At 44.7% G+C, this 16,449-nt stretch overlaps 1 long non-coding RNA gene across 3 annotated transcripts in view; it reads right to left on the bottom strand.

Annotated features, from left to right (window-relative positions):
* Positions 1–3: 3 nt before the first annotated feature.
* The window catches only part of LOC117565845 (uncharacterized), a 48,233-nt gene continuing 31,787 nt past the window's right edge, over positions 4–16,449 (bottom strand). For 2 of the 3 annotated variants that reach the window (XR_004571937.2, XR_007954504.1), the window contains 2 exons: positions 579–722; positions 4–100 (listed from right to left, as the gene is read on the bottom strand). This is a non-coding gene — a long non-coding RNA (uncharacterized LOC117565845). Of the gene's footprint in view, positions 101–578; positions 723–7,707; positions 7,932–16,449 lie in introns of all 3 variants that reach the window. The other variant, XR_007954503.1, reaches the window with a different exon arrangement.

Raw genomic sequence — 16,449 nt, 5'->3', positions numbered from 1 at the left:
TTATCGAAATCAGCATCACAATCGAAATCATAATCAGCATTTAAATCAACATCAGCATCGCATGTCTGCCTCCATTCGCATTCCCATTAAAATAACAAAACTGAAAGAGAGCGAGAGAAAAGAAGAGAAGAGGAATTTGTATAAAGTTGTTTTTAGTAATCATTGGAGAGCCCTTGTAAATGTTTATTCGTATTTAAGATCCATTTCATAGTCTACTATAGCAACGAATCCGTAACGTATTTTTACCCTCGTATTCAGTGCTTAAGTTAGTCCCTACTTAAGTTAAGATTCACTTCAGAGAACGAAGAGAGAGAGGAGAGGAAGGAGAGTGCGTGTGATGCTACTTGTGTAATTGTTTACGATTTAGCAAAGCTGTAAAAATATCGATAAGTCCAAGAGTATGATAATGTATGCACTGCTCCACTCTCTCTTTTTATAATAAGTTGTAACTAGTTGGTAATAGCGAAAGAAATCAACCGAAATAATTAAACATATTAAATAAAAACAAAAATAAAAAACTAAAATACATATGAACCACTCTCGAGTTATTCGTTGTTTTGCTTTTCAGCAGATCTTACCACATTCGCATTCAAACAAATTGCTGTTGTATTTGTGATTAATTTCCATTAACGTGGCGGGCCTCGGGGGCAGCAACAAGCCAGCAAGCGACCACAAGGACTGCACTTTTGTGGCATCCACCTCGACATCGAGTAGAGAGAGACCTGAAAATGGAAATGGATTGCCGGCCGAATGCCTTCATTATTATTATTATTTTTTTGCAGTCTCCTTGCTTATTTTTTCGACTGTTTTTTTTGCTGTTGTATTTTCGGGGCAAAAGCAAAAGTGGCAGCCACGCCTACGACGCAGAGTGAAAAGGGGTTGCAACAAGGTCTTGAATAACTGCCAAGGTGCAATGGAGTCGACTCTTGTCTTTTAACTCGCGACTGTTGTAGGTGGCAAAACGTATCTGAACTCTTGAACTAGCACGCCACATACGCAGAGACTTTGTAAAAATCTTCGGCTTCGTCTTCCTCTTCGTCTGTGTCTCTTCTTCTGTCTCTCTTCTTGGCTTGTTGTCTCTGCTTTTGAATCTGAGTCGCTGATAGGCAAAGTTCTGCTGCAGCTGCTGTTGCTGTTGCAACTGTTGCAATTGCTCAAGGTTCGCAAACAAATTCTAGACTTTTTGCAGACGCAACACGCAAGCATGAAAGAGAAGCACATAGACAGAGAGAGAGACAGAGAGAAGCCAAAAGTGACGGCCGCTTTGTCTTCATTTCAAAGTTGTTGCCTGCACTCATTTATTTGTTTCTGATTTCTGGCCAACACCACACCTCCTCTTAGCCCTTAGCCGGACTCTCGCCTCTTCCCCTCTATGACCCCTTGACGCCTCGCTTGTGCTTGGCCTGTCGTCATTATCATTATTTGCTGCACACTCCTTTTAGCCCAGTTGAGTTATTTCCTTCCCATTTGCCAGATTCGACTCTGACTCTGACTTTGACTTGGACTCCTGTTGGTATCAGTTGCAGATCATGGCGAGAACTGTTGAAATTTGTTGAGACGAAGAGAGAGCGAGTGAGAGAGTAGCTGCTGGTTATTATTAGCGGCAGTCAATTCATATTACAGTAAATACAAATAACATCGACAGCCAACAACTATGCCACCTGGGCAGAGAGACAAAAACACTGAGACAAAGAGAGAGAGAGAGAGAGAGCAAAGGCCTCTAGCTAGAGGAATCTGGGAGACTATGATGATGCCATTGACTCGACTGCAACAGCTTCTTTCTCGGCAACCTCGCCAACGACGCACATGATGAAGATGAAGATGATGATGATGATGGTGATTATGGGTTATGTTCGTCTAGGTATTCATTTGGGCCACGCAGCATTTTTTGGGGTGTGTACGCAGACAACGTTGCCAACAAGAAGAAGAACAACAACAACAGCAACAACAACGAGGCGACAGCGGAAAGTGAAAAGCCTTAATTTGTTATAGTCCAAAGACAATAACAACAAACACAGTCTCAACAACGAAGCTGAGCCCAGCCGTTGGGTTATTTTTAAAGCCATTTAAGTGGCTTCGACTAGCGAGTTGTTGCTGTCGTTGCTGTTGCAGTTGCTTTGGCTGTTGCTGTAACTATGAGCACGTACTCGTATTGCAAGCAAGCCTCACATTGTTCTATGCGTTGCGTTGCCTCGGACGGATGGACATTTTTCACTTTGGCTGTCAAATGGGGAGACTTCGACAGCTTTTAAAGCTGGGCCAACAGCGCCACCAAGGCACCAAGACATCGAGGAACTCTCAGCCATGCCCACTCAAACTGCAGACAGAGACTGGATATGCTTCATTTCTTTGTAGAGCAATTCAAGGTTTGAGGACTTCGACTGCGACTGCGACTGTGACTGGGCTTGGTCTCTCTCTCCCGATTTGCCAGCTGATTGCAAAATAAGTGATTTGCGAGCTTGGCTGCGTGATAAGATGCAATCAGTTATGGATGCGGGACAATGCCAACACACAACTGATACCATCAGAGTCAGAGATGCTTTTGACGGCCCTCTGGCATGCTGCTGCAGCCACATTATGCCTTTATAATTTGTCAATACATCAAGCGCACAATAAAGCGATTATGAGTCGCAAGTTGGCAAGTAAATCCCATAAAGGCCAATCTCAATCTCTCGCGCAACTGCATCGGAATCTTCATCTCAAGGCAATGCGTACGAAATACGAAATGCGAAATACAATAATAATTTTATTTCAACTCAAATCGTCGAGGAGCTGATGAGAAAATTAAAGCCGCCAGCGAGAGCTGAGCAAGCACAGATTCAGCAGCCATCAAGTTGAGCTGCAGCCTAAGCTCCTCCAAAGCCTGAATGAAGACGCGCGCTTCAACTCGGTTGGGAAACAGAGACAGAGACAGCGACAGAGACAGAACAGAGAGTTGGAGACTTGGAGGAAGAGGCTTAATAACAATTCCATTAGCGGCTAATGTCTTCATTGCAAGTGTCAGTTATGGGGGCGCGAGAACTGAGAAACCAGCGAGACAGAGACAGAGAGAGAACGAGGTATCCTCTCTTTCCGCTGGGTGATGCTAAACTGACTGACCGGGCACAGCCTACGTCCCATCATCACCCAGAGGAGGAGAGTCGCCTCCTTCTGCCCCTCCCGGTTGCAGGTTGCAGGTGGCAGGTTGCAACGAACGTCTCGCATGTCAGTTTAACACTTTGGCGCGCAACTTCATCTGTTGCCTCTTCATCTGCTGCAAATCCTTTGAAGTTGCTTTTTATTATAGCGCGCGCTTGATTATTGTCCAAATTTATGGCAAATACCTGCACTAATAAGCTCGTTCTGCCGCCTCATCTCATCGCAGCTCGTCTCGCCATCTCCGTTTTGGAATTAGCATTCAAGTGGCCAACAAATGCGAAAATAATTGCTACCACGAAAAAGCCATGAAAAGGGGGAGAGTATAAGCAACGGGAAGGGGGAGGGGGTAGAGTAGCAGAGGCAACTGCAGGGGATTTGCTAATTGCCGACATGATTGGCGCAATCGCCAGTTGGCAACTACAACAGGAATAATAAAGAGATCTTTTACGAGCAGCAGTTGAAGTTCGTTGTCTAAGTCTTTTGTTTGGCCAGTGTCCATTTCCGGTTCCGCTAGGGCGGCAACGCTCCAGGGGCGAAACTGCTCAGTTCCAGCGCCGCTTTTGATCCACAATCTCCACTCACACACATACTCGTACACACTTAAACAGAGAGACAGCCTTGGAGAGCATCAAAGAGAAAAGATCCCGACGCCGCTGCCAAATGTAATTCGATACGTTTTTGGACTACACTGGCGCCGCTGCCTCCGTCCAGCGCCTCCTCCCCCCTCCCCGCGCTCTGTTAGCTGATGGTTGCAGAGATGATTTGTGAGAGATGCGCTTGTATTTCAGCTCAGATCGCAGTCCCTATTGCGATGACGACGACGATGACGACGACGTCGATGACGAACTCGGTGCAGGGCAAACAGGAATCCATTAGAGACTGACAAGCAAGAGAAGAACTACAACCACGCTGCATAATGAAACACGCGCAATCTCGCCATAATGGCAATGTTCTTGCCAATAGAATCATTGGCCATCCATCCATCCATCCATACAACATCTATCCTCATCATCCATCGAGTTGAACTCCAACTCCGTCTGCAACTCAAACCCAATTCCAATCCCAATCCCGCACAAAGGCAGCCATTAAAATATAATAATAGCTGCCATAGCTGCAAATGTTGTGTGCCTTGTTGCCAGTTGCAAGTTGCTTTCCCCCAGCAGCAGCAGCAACAATAATAGCAGAGGCAGCAACAGCAGCTACTGTGGCCAAACAATTTGGACATGACACACCAAGGAAGCAGCTACGATGCGATGATCGAATCTCATAATGCAGCCAGCGAGTGGGAGGCGCGCAGAGAGAGAGAAAGAGAGAGAAGCGCAGAACGTCAAAGCTAAACAAGAACAATCTATCCAAATGTCCATCTATTGTGCAGATAAAGCTGCACCATCTTCGTCTCCATCGCTGACGCTCAGTCTCCGTCTCCGTCTCAGTCTCCATCTTCTGTGTTGCGCGTGTGTCTAGGGATTTGTGTGAGCTTACACTTTGCGCAATCCAACTGCAAACTACAAACGGCGGCTGATGAAGATTAGCCTTGTTCCTTCCCCCTCTCCACTCAGCTAACTTTGCGTTGAGCTGCTGCTGCTGATGCTGCTGACATTGATGTGCCACCAGCAGCAGCAACCACAGAAATAGCAGCAGCCATTTATGCTGCCATTGTTTCGACGCGCCGTCGAATGCTTCTCTCTCATTGTTGTTGTTGTTATTGTTGTCCTTTTAGCATCAAAAGAGATTTGCATTTTATCGCATTGCATTCGCCAACGGAAATAACAAAATCAACAATCCACAAGCAACAGCAACAACAACAACATCTTCGTCGTCGTCGTCATTGTCGTTGTCGCTGTTTGAGACCCGCTGACAGTCGGACAGTTGCTCAGCTTGCTCGATTGAAGTTTATAGCTTGGAGCAGGAGTAAAAAAAAGGAGCACGCTGAAGCTGAAGCTGAAGCTAAAGCTGGCGGATGCTCAGTCATTTTCGGCGAGCTGTCAGTTAATTGAAATATTCGTGCTGTCGTCGCCATCGAATCATCGTCATCAATGTCAGCTCGCTGTGGCTACTCATTAAAGCTTCGCTTAGAAGCGGCGATTTACATGGCCAAGACAATCAAAAAAGGCGAAAGCTGAAGCTGAAGCTGAGACTGCAACTGCAGCCTGCTAAGCGGTGATCAAACACAAAACGTGTTAATGTGCCAAATGAAACGATGCAGCAGTTGTCAGTGGATCCACATGTGGATATGGATGGGAGGCCACAGCAAACAGTTGCTGCTGGCATTGCGGACAGAGGATGCTGCTGCCAGCCAAGGAGCGCGCTACCCGCTGTGCCACAAAGTTAAACAGAATCAATTTATAAATCAGCGCACTGCGCGGCTTTAAAGGTCAGCGATAACAACAACAGCAGCAGCAGCAGCTAAAGCAGCCAAAGCACCCTAAGGAGCTGGAGGGGATTGGCCAGGCCAGGCTCTTCGTTTGCGATGAGCAATTTATTGTGTCAAACTCAATTATACTCGTGTGATATTTTTGTTGCCCACAAAACAGAAGAAAACAAAACAAAGCCAAGCAACAGCAGTAACAGCAGTAACAGCAACAGCAGAATGCCAACCACAAAAAGGAGCAACCTAAATTCTCGAAATGCTGCAACTTTGGCCCGCGAGAGATGCAACAACAGAAAACGGCAAAACAGCAACAGAATCAACAACAACAACAACAGCAACAACAAAGCCCCAGGCCAATGTCTGGGCTTGGAACTGAGAACTGAGAACTGCAGCCGAAATGAAAGAAGAAAAGTTACAGATAAATGAGCTGAATCGTTTGGCGAAAGGCGCAATTCAACTGCCAAAATAACAAAAGCCCCAAAAAAGCAGCAGCAGCAACAGCAACAAAAAGCAACAGCGACTGAAAAATGAGAAAAACAACAAGAAAAACACGCAAAGGGAAGACAACAACAAAAAGTGATGTGCAAAAGAAAGCGAGTAACTAGTCGACTTGCGAATACCCTGCACTCGAAATGAAAATGCAAAAGTCAAAAGTGCTAAATAGAGTAAGAGATGCGCTCATCTGAGTGCAGCTCATTAGCAAACGCTTCACCAAGAAGTGCCTTCCCAAACAGAAGTTGCAACTGCAACGCCTGCTCCCTTGCGGCGGCTCGCGACCAGGCAACACTCACTTTTTGTGCACTGGGCAGCCAAGAATTTCACGTTGACACTTTTAAGTGGACATCAAGCAGTTTGCGCATATTTGCCTCCCTCTCTCTCTCTCTTCCTCCTCTCTCCTTCTGCCTCGCTGTACCCCAACAGTCAGAGAAGGAGACAGAGACAGAGTTAGGAGCCACAGCTGCAGCTGCAGCAGAGACACGGCACAGCACAGAGCAAAGAGTTGGCTTCACTTCGAGTTTTGGGCTCTTTTGGAAATTTACAGTTGGTGCGCGGGGGGAGGGGAGAGAGAGTGCGAGTTATGCGATCTTTGGACTCTTAACGATTCGCTTTTGTTGTTGCTGTTCTTATTGGGGACTCTTTTTCTCTCTCTCTTTTTGTTTGTTGGACAGTTGCCCAGGTTCGTCCTGCAGCGCAGGGTCAGAAATTCAGTTAATTTAGCGAGAAATGTACAAAAGTTGTCAGCAACTGCCGAGCGCAGAAGAGGGGGAAACACTGGGGGGAAGGGCCTAGAGGTCGACTACCCAGGACAAAAGAGAACAGTCTTCAGTCTTTCTATCAAAGAGTGCATTGCAAATATGCGAAACAGTTGCATCAAAGGACACAATTAGGCCCCGTCGATGAGGAGGAGGCAGCTCCTCATCAAAGGCTCCAAAGCCGACTATAAATCTTCGACACATAAACAAAATCCACGCGGAATTTTTATTGCTTATTATTGCCAAGAGCTTTGGCTTTAGCTTTGAGTTTAAGTTTGAGTTTGTCTTTGTCGCTGGCTGTTTTGTTAACTGCCTTTCAACTGGCGACTGCATTTCGCATTTCACAGATTTCGCAGAACCAACAACAACAACAGCAACAATACAAAAGTATCGAGTTTCATTTCCTGTGTGCAAAATCGCTATAGAAAGCCCGTTCACTTGTCATTATGATTCTGAACAATGGCAAATTTGCAGTGACCTCCGCCTCAGAAAGATCTCTTTCTCCTTGTGGCTCCTCTGAAATCAGATCCTTGGCGAAATCATTCGCACAATCAGCGCACACAAATCGTAACGATTTCTCATTTTAATCAATTAAAAAGTCAACGGTCGTTGCCTGCGATTCCGATTCTCTGTCTCTCCCTCTCTCTCTCTCTCTCTCTTTCTCTCTCAACTGCGAAAACTAACTGTAAATCGCTGACACTTGCCGAAAATATGCCAAAAAGTCTCGGATCTGAATCCAAGTCCGACTCCAAGTTGCAGTCGGAATCGGACTCCGAGTACAGTTTGTTTGATTAATGAGGTGAAATGTTGTGAAATATTGTCGGTGCTGAGACTGAGACACAGAGAACGCATGTGTGTGTGTGCGTAAAGGGCGGGCTTGGGTGGCAAATGGGGGGAAGAGCAAGGGAAGAAGAGGCAACAGATCAAATGGAAATCAATACCTACATGAAATTTAACGCCTCGACAGATTCCCGTTGCCAGTTGCAAGTTGCCAGTTGTGAGTTCGTTATGTTATGTGCAATGTGCGCCCCCGTTGCCATCACGCGAGCTTCGAGTTGCACGCTGTACGTTGAGAGTCTTGTTCCCCCGCTCCAAATATGGGGAGACAACTGCAGCAACAGCAACAGCGGCAGCAGCAGCAGCAACAGTTGTCACAGCAGTCAAAAATGCTACAAAATAAAATAAAGAATTTTCAATAAGTATGCGACAAGTAATGCCAAGAATGCACGACTAGAAGTCACCCTCTGCTCCGGGCAGTAAGATGTAGAGGCAACTCTATCCGCATACAAAAAACCAATAAGAAAGCTACAGTCGAGGGGGGTCGACTGTGAGATACCCGCTACACATTTTGAATAAAAGCAAAACAGTGCGCAAAAATACTGAAATATGCCAAAGGCTACCTTTTGTATAATGATATAATAACATTCAAGACGGTAATGTTATTACCAAAAATCCAAAATATACCAAATTAATATACCAAAAAATACTTAAATATACCAAAGATAATGTTTAATTTATATTCATATAGTGTCATTCAATATATACCATACAGAGCAAAATGTACTAAGACCCGTAGTGTTCATACAGACGGACGGACAGAAGGACATGACTATATCGTCTTGTCTATTGAAGCTGGTTAAAAATATATGTATATACTTTGTGGGGTCGGAAATGCTTCTACCTGTAAGATACATTTCAAAGAGGCACAAAGTTATAATAGCCTTCTACCCTATGGATAGCAGGTATAAAAACAGAGTACATCAGGTGTGAACGTGTTAACATCAGTTCAATGAGTCCAAGTTGCAGGTGTTCCCAAGCGAGTGGAGTGGCAAACTATTTCAGCTTCGAGTGAAACTAAATCAATAAGCACGCGGCGTATACTTAATCAAGACATAACTCGCGCTTTCTGCACAATCTGTAAATCTATAAAATCGATAATCCCAGTGATTAGCATGATGGGAATGATTAGCAGCTGGCGCAAGAGTTTCGACTTTTGAAGTAGGAGTATTCAGTGCGCCAGTTTAGCAATCGATAAACAGAGCTGCATTATCGATTGGCGGCGAAAGCGTTGCTACGCCCAATTGTAATCGATCGGGCTGCGTTCTCAGATCTCTCGACATATCCCGGGGGCAATCGCTTCACACCTAAACGCATTTCTCTGCTAGAGTTGGAGAAGAAGAAGAAGTTGGCAAGAGGTTCGACAAAATAATATTCGTTTGTCGTGGCAAACTGCTGACCCAGTTTTGTGGCAACAACTTGAATAAATATGGAACTCTGGTGCAGTGGTGCAGCAGAGACTGAGACTAAGACAACAGGCAGCGTGCAACGTGCAACAAGCAGTCGCATTAAATTCTAATAATTCGCTATTATGACATGATAGTCACGTATTAAGCAAAGCAGCAGCAGCGGCAGCCAAAATAGCAAACAGAAATTATGAGACGGCCCACAACCGGTTAGTCGGCTAGACGCAAACCCCAAGCCCCCAAAACCCATAACCCAAAACAGCCAAAAACTCAGACAGCAGCTCAGAGTGGAAGTCGAAGTCGAAGTTGGATTCGGAGTCGCAGAGTCGATTGGTAAAATTAAAATGAATGCGCAAATGCCAAAATATTTGAGGCAAACAAAATTTGCATTCGCATCGTAAAACTGGCCCAAACCAATGCGAGCAATTCTCGTGCCACACGAGGCATGAGGCATATGGGGCAGCTGTAGTGCACTCATATGCAAAGAGGGGCGAGAGGGGACTGTGTTGCCACATACGAGACTGCGGGTAATGTTGATTTTTTGGCATACGGGCATCAGGAACGCGAAGCATTTGCATAACAAAGGCGCAAGACTTGGCGCCTTCAGGCAAGTAAACAACCTACTCTTCCCCTCCTCTGCCCCTTTCGATTAAGCCCTCCCCTCTAGCAACACACTGATTGCCAACCCCCCCAAAGCTCCCTCGGCACAAACTCGAAGCAAGCAGCCATTTTGGCATTTGCCAAGTTGCGTTGACACATTCTGCAGTCGCTGTGGCTGTTGCAGTTGCAGTTACCACAGCGTTGAAAACCCACACACACACACACACACACAAAGCGTTCGTTCTAGTGCTGATCGATTTGTGCCCCCTTAATTTGATGCCAAAATATGGCGCACACACGAATTGTGTTTCTCATATTTGAGCTGCAACCAAATATGCATATGATGCAATGACACGAGTTGACTAAAGGCAAGTGAACAATACTATTATTTAATAATAAGTAGAATATAATACTTGTTGGATATTCTAGTATGTATTCGGGGAATTAGTTAGTTTTGTGATTTGACAATGAGTGGTAGAAATGAAAAAGAACTTTTAAAACTAAAGTCACTTTTACTAAACTTTTTTGTGGATAATTCATTTATTCATTAATCATTCTAATATTAAGGATTGCAGTTGTTAGAAAGCTTTCTCGAACAGTCACCTAATATGGCTCTCTTATAAAAGATCTTCATCTTGAACGCTATATTTATGCAGCATAATGCAGTTGCAAGAATCGAACTCTTTTTCATGATATTTATTCTTCATCTTATATTAAAGATTGCAGTTTCTCTTTAGCTTACTTCGACATTCACCTAATATTACTCTTGTTTGCAATAGTCAACACACTATTCTAAAAGTTCTTCAGCTAAAATGATGTATTAATTCTTCAGATTGCACTTGGCACTTTAAGATAATGTCATTAAGAATCCCTCGAGCTCTGTTACAAATATGCTTGACCAGCTCGGTTGGTGACGTGTTGTGTTTGCTGCACCCGCGCTTGTGGCGAAACTTGAACTTCGACTTTCAAAAAGGCAGCAACAACGCGAACACCGCAAACTGGCAGCTGACTAATGAGAGAATTATGCAAAAGATAGAACGAACGCTTGGAAGCAACAACAACAACAACGACAGCAACAACGCTGCGTATGCGCAATACACACACACACACTCAGCAGGAGGCAGCTGAAAAGTGGCTCATTAGCCACCGTCTATGGCGGTGGCTAATCGGAGCAGAGCTCCGTCTGGTGAATGGCCACGACAACAGCAACAGTAACAGCAACCACATGAGACAACTATCAATGTATCTGCGAGTGCGCGAGCAAAACGGCAACAACATGAACACATCTTATCAGGCAACCAATTAAGACAAAAAACTGCAAAACTAAACTTGAAAATGCCAATGCGAAAATCGCAACGCAACGACAGCAAGTATAAAAAGACAACTCACATTTTAATTTGATTTGGCAGCGGGCGACAGAGAGCTGAAGTATTATTCGATTTCGATTTCATTTACGATTAACAAACATATCACAGTTAGTGAGATTCGAATAGATCTATTCACTATTGAGTATTGACTGGCCATGTAATGAGCGACGTGTGACATGGCCAATGGCAATTGCCAATTGACTCTGTTGGCAATTGGAAACCGTGTCTGCCACCTGCTGCTGCTGCTGCTGTTGTTGTTGTTGTTGTTGCTGCTATTGTGTGTTGTGACTGCCACCAATTGTGCGATGCTGCGATAGAGAGCGAGTCGAGTCACCAACATGTCAAACAGTCAGCACCAATTGGCCATAATTCTAGATCAAATCACAAACCACGAAGGTCGAAGCAAGGAGAGAAAGAGTGGAGCAGAAGACAGCGACTAATTGAATCACATTTGTGAGGAGGAGTTGCAGCTGCCCACGCATCACGCTCAACTGCTAGCAACTCTAGATTCCATTTGCATTGGCATCTGCTGGCTTCGATTTCACGTTCAAAGGTTATGACGTTGTCGTGTCAACGTTTCATTATTTATTGTTTGTGTGCGCGAAAAAGGGTTTGCCGCCTGCCCCGAAAACAAAAGCCAGCTAATGCGCCCACTCCTCGGCCTGTCTCTCAGTCGCAGTCTCTGTCTCAGTCTCTTTCGTAGACTGTTGTCTGTTGCCTGTCGCCACAGTTGAAGTTGTTCTCGTCCTCCTGCTCCTGTCAGTTATTAATGGAACGCCATTGTCTGCACAGCATCTTGTGAGCTGCTCTAACGGCGCTTTGATTTCCCTTCAGTCTACAAAATTAGCATTCAATAGACGCCAATCAACGCCCAAACTAAAGTTCTCTATTGCATCGGTTCTTAAGAGGGGGGAAATGTTGATCAGCAAATTATGCACAATTATGCGCAGCGCACAAACCAAAATCAAGTAGGAACAAAACACGCAGAGATCACTTCCGTCGAGCTGCATTCCCGTTTTCCCCTCTGCTCTTTCTCTCTCTGCAAAGAGTTGAAGACTCTCACATGTAGGTGGCGCTGTCGACATCGACATTGCTGCGGTACACAGATCTTGGCATTAGATACGAGAGCTCGTCTCACTTCGCAATCGGAGTCAAAGTCGGAGTCGGAGTCGGAGTCGCCTCCACCTAATCGCAATCGTGCGCATTCTCGTTCTCTGATTGTTAGATGAATTCAACACAGATGGATACGCAGCTTGAGGATGATGTTGAGGACGCGTCTTGTTGTCGACAACGTTGATTTCAATGTTTCATCTGCCGCAGCAGCAACAACAATGGCAAAGCAACAACAACCAGAAGAAGAGCGTGCCTTTTAATTGCCGTGCCGCCAACAGATATTAGAAGCAGCCAACGACGAGGATGACAACATGACGATGACGATGACGACGACGACGACGACTGAAGATGATCATCTCGAGTCTGGATGATGAAGTGTACGAGAAGATGATGATGATGATGGCGTTGTTACCTTTGGCTGTTCATGCCGAGCTGGCTGTTGTTGTGATTCTAGTTGTCATGTGGGTGGAGAATATGACGCTGATGTCTGTTGCGTCTTCTCTCCTACCTCCGATCCCCCTCTTCGACTCTTCTGCATAAATAGAACAATGCTGGAACTTGGCTAGAGTCCATGACAGTCGTTCAACTTGAGAGCCACAGCCCACAAACAAGGCAACGCTGTTGTTGTTGCTGTTGCTGTTGTTTGACATTGCAATTGTTTTTAATTTCAGCGACAACATTTCATTGTGAATAGCCTAAATGCAGCTCCAACATTTCCGGAGTGACGAAATGCAGCGACAAACTGATGCAGATTGTGAAAGACCAGCAGAACGAGACAGAGACAGAGATGGAGAAAAAGAGAGAGAGTGGCTTGGGAAAGGTTCGACAATTGCTGTATAACTGCAACTGGAACCGCTTATCGTACGGTATTGCTCGACGGGCATTGGGGCATGTACTCGTATCCGTGGCATCGATATGAGAACCTCAGCAACAGCAGCTGCTTAACAACAACAGCAACAGCATTAGAATTGCTAAAACCACTCAAAACAGCAGCAACAGCAGCGGCAACAGCGGCAGCAACAAGCAAAAATGTTAAAGTGATCACGTTTTCCAACTACAAAACAGCAGCAAGCAAAATCCTTTAGCAAAGCAACAGCAACAGCAATAGCAATAGCAAGAGCAAAGCGAAAAAATCTCAGCTGCGGCTGCCGTTGACATTCCAAGCAATGTTGCTACCGCAGTTGATATTGCTGCCTTTGCGCATGCTAATTTTTGTGCTGCCCATCGCTCTGTCCTCTGTCTTGAGTACAGAGATACACACGTGTAACTTTTCTATATACTCGTATATTGTAAGTAAGTATTTCGTTTTAAGTCTAGGACTGCGCGAGGCCCTCGGTGCTAACTGTAAAAGGCGACGCAAGCTCAGCAAGTGAGCCATGAAGCATGAAAGCTGCTGCAACAGCTGCAGCAGAGACGAAAACTGCCACTGGCGACGCATACGAAAGTGCCGCACTCCTCTTCCCCCTATGCCTTCCCATCTGCCTTCCTTCTTCTCTCCCTCAAAGACACTTTTTATTGAATCGAATTCCCTGCATCCTTCTACTGCTTCGCCTATACCCTGTAATCAACTGCTCGAGATGTTGATAATACGACGAAATGTTTGACAAATGGTGAGTAAATAAATTGCTAGTGATTCTTTCATTATAAAGACAGAAAACAATATAAAATCTTCGATGACGTATCCACAAAGATACAATACAAAATTAAAAATTAAAATCTTCAATGTAGCACACCAAATTAATCTCATTTGCAAAGACAGAAAACTAAATTAAATCTTCGATGTCGTATCCACAAAGATACGATACAAAATTAATCTTATTTTTAACAAAGTTCTAGTGAAGAATTTTCAAGGTAATCTCGATATTGTTAATAGAGAAATGTAAACGATATGAAGCTGACAATTAAACAAAAACTTTAAAGCAATGCAAAGATATTTGTTCATAAATCAATTGCAAACATCAAAAAGGAATTTACACATTCAACAAACTTTAGGTCAATAAATCGCAAAGAAAGATATAGTAACTAAATAGCGCTTATTATTTTAAGCAAAGTTATTAATACTAATAATAGCTAACATCAAAACCAAGTACCAAAACCAAATCAAAAAAGGGTTTTATACAGAGTATCTGGCTAACAAATACTTGTGAGCAGATTATTCTAGCGCGCTGTCTCTACGTTTTAGTGAATTAAAGGCAAAGGTAGCAACAGCAACAGCAGCATCAACAGTAGCAACAATCATGGCTAGCCATAGAGAAAAAGCGAGAAATAGAGGGAGAGAGGCAGACAAAGGGAAGGGGCAGCAGAGAGACAGAGAACGCAAGGGGTAGAAGCGGAGAAGCGGGGTGAGGAGATTTCAAAATGCAAATAAATGCCGATAATTCAAACGATAAGTTTGTCTTTTGTCTTGTTTGCAGCTACCGTTTGTTGTTTGTTGTTTTCGCTGGCAATGTTGTTGCTGCTGTCGTTGTTGTTGTTGCTGTTGCTGTTGCCATTGCCTAAAGCAACAGCCATTACGCCTGCATAGACAGCAGACAGAGGGACAGAGGGACAGACTTACCTGGCAGCCCCGGCCAGGACCATGATCACGATTTTCAAGTTTCGACATTTGATTGAGTTTTCGTACTAACGAATTTTTCCAGCCCCCGACTTTTTTGTGGTATCTACACACACACTAATGGAGTGTATGTTTGTATGTGTGTGTGTGTTAGTATTGGTGGTGGGAGGCAACGTTTTGTTTTATCGTTATCTGCAGTGCATACGTTAAAAGCGTTAATTTGACACAAGTGACCCGATTAGGCAGCAGAGTCGGCAAACCGAAAGACTTAGAACACAAACTCGATTCGACGAGGTATCGATCGAGGCAACAACGTTAAACGTTCAACAAAGGCAACTGGCAGCGAAAACAAAAATGTTAACTTCACATGTTGATAAAAATATGACAAGTTGGCCGTCATTAGTCACACAATTAACATATACAAATATTGCAGGAAGCGAACGAGACCTGCGCTGGTTGTTGGTTGCAGTTGCTGTTGTGGCAAAAGGCAATCCGAGTTCGAGCTGGTCACGTATCGCATACACACACAGCAGCAACATCGAAATGAGGGTCTGAAAGGAGACGCAGGAGACACGCTGACTTCAGCAAATTGTCAATTACTCATGCGACGAGCGAAAGGAGCAATAACAGCAACATCAGCAGCAACAGCAGCAGCAGCAGCATCAATGCGACTGGCCAGCCACAAGTTGCGCAACTGGAGGCGCAGTTGCCTTTAGCTGTTGTTGTGGCTGTTGTGTTGCTGTTGGTTGCTGGCAAGCGACCGCCTGTCGTCGACGACTGCCTTTTAAAGCATCATTAGCAGCGATAATTAGCGCCGTGCAACGACAGCCAAGAGATTGCCAGGAAGACCCAAGCACAACAGTCCCAGACTCGGACTGAGACTGAGACCCAAAACACAACAGCAGCAGACGCCGAAGCTGAAGCTGTTGCTGATGCTGACGCTGATGACTGACTGCAACATCGTCTCTGTTTCCAACCTCTTCTCTCGCTGTCTACTTCACTCCTCACATTTTTTGGCTAATAAATTCAAAAATTTTAAACGTTTTTCGGCGATTTTGCTGCTGCCTTTGCCTTTGGCTTGGCAAATTTGAAACTCGTGAGAGATTTGTTTAGTTCGACGATGGCGACGACGACAGGTTGCAAGTTGGCGTGCAGCCAAAAGGAAGCGTTGTTGCTTTTATTTCTATTTCTGTTTCTGTTTCGAGTTGCATGCGTAACTCGTAACTGTGAATGCTCAGCTGAGGATGAGGGGAATGACGGGTCAAGGTGTGAGGGTGCCCCGCGTTACCGCATTGCTGTTGCCACCGCTGTTGCCGCTGCTGTTGCAGACTGACTGAATGACTGACTGACTGACTGACATGTTAATTAGTCGCTTACATGACAGCAGTTTGTTGCCAAGGCTTAGCTTCAGTCGCACTCGCACTCGCAGTCGCAGTCTGAATCCAGACTTGAAGCTTGTTATTCATTATTCAAATGCTAATTTCCAAGTTAAGCAACAACAGCAACAACATTGGCCAAATGTTGAGTAATTTTAATTGAGCAATTTGCGTGATTTTGATTTATTTTTCGCGTCGCGAAACGAGCAAATAAAATGTAGTAAGCGCCGCAAATGTTGTCCACAATTCGAATGAGTTGTGGTTGCTGTTGCTGCTTGCTGTTTGCTCTTTGCGTCAAAGGGGGAAATCGAATGTTGCAGTTCTTCGTTCTTTGATCACGCTTTGAGGAAACTGCAACAATAACAATAACATCCTCCCTCCCTCTCTCTCTCTCTCTCTCTCTCTCTCTGTCTTCCTTTATCTGTCTCTGTGCA

Source organism: Drosophila albomicans, chromosome 2L, assembly GCF_009650485.2.
Source record: "Drosophila albomicans strain 15112-1751.03 chromosome 2L, ASM965048v2, whole genome shotgun sequence".
NCBI lineage: Eukaryota > Metazoa > Arthropoda > Insecta > Diptera > Drosophilidae > Drosophila > Drosophila albomicans.
This window is presented reverse-complemented; position numbering and strand designations above follow the sequence as displayed.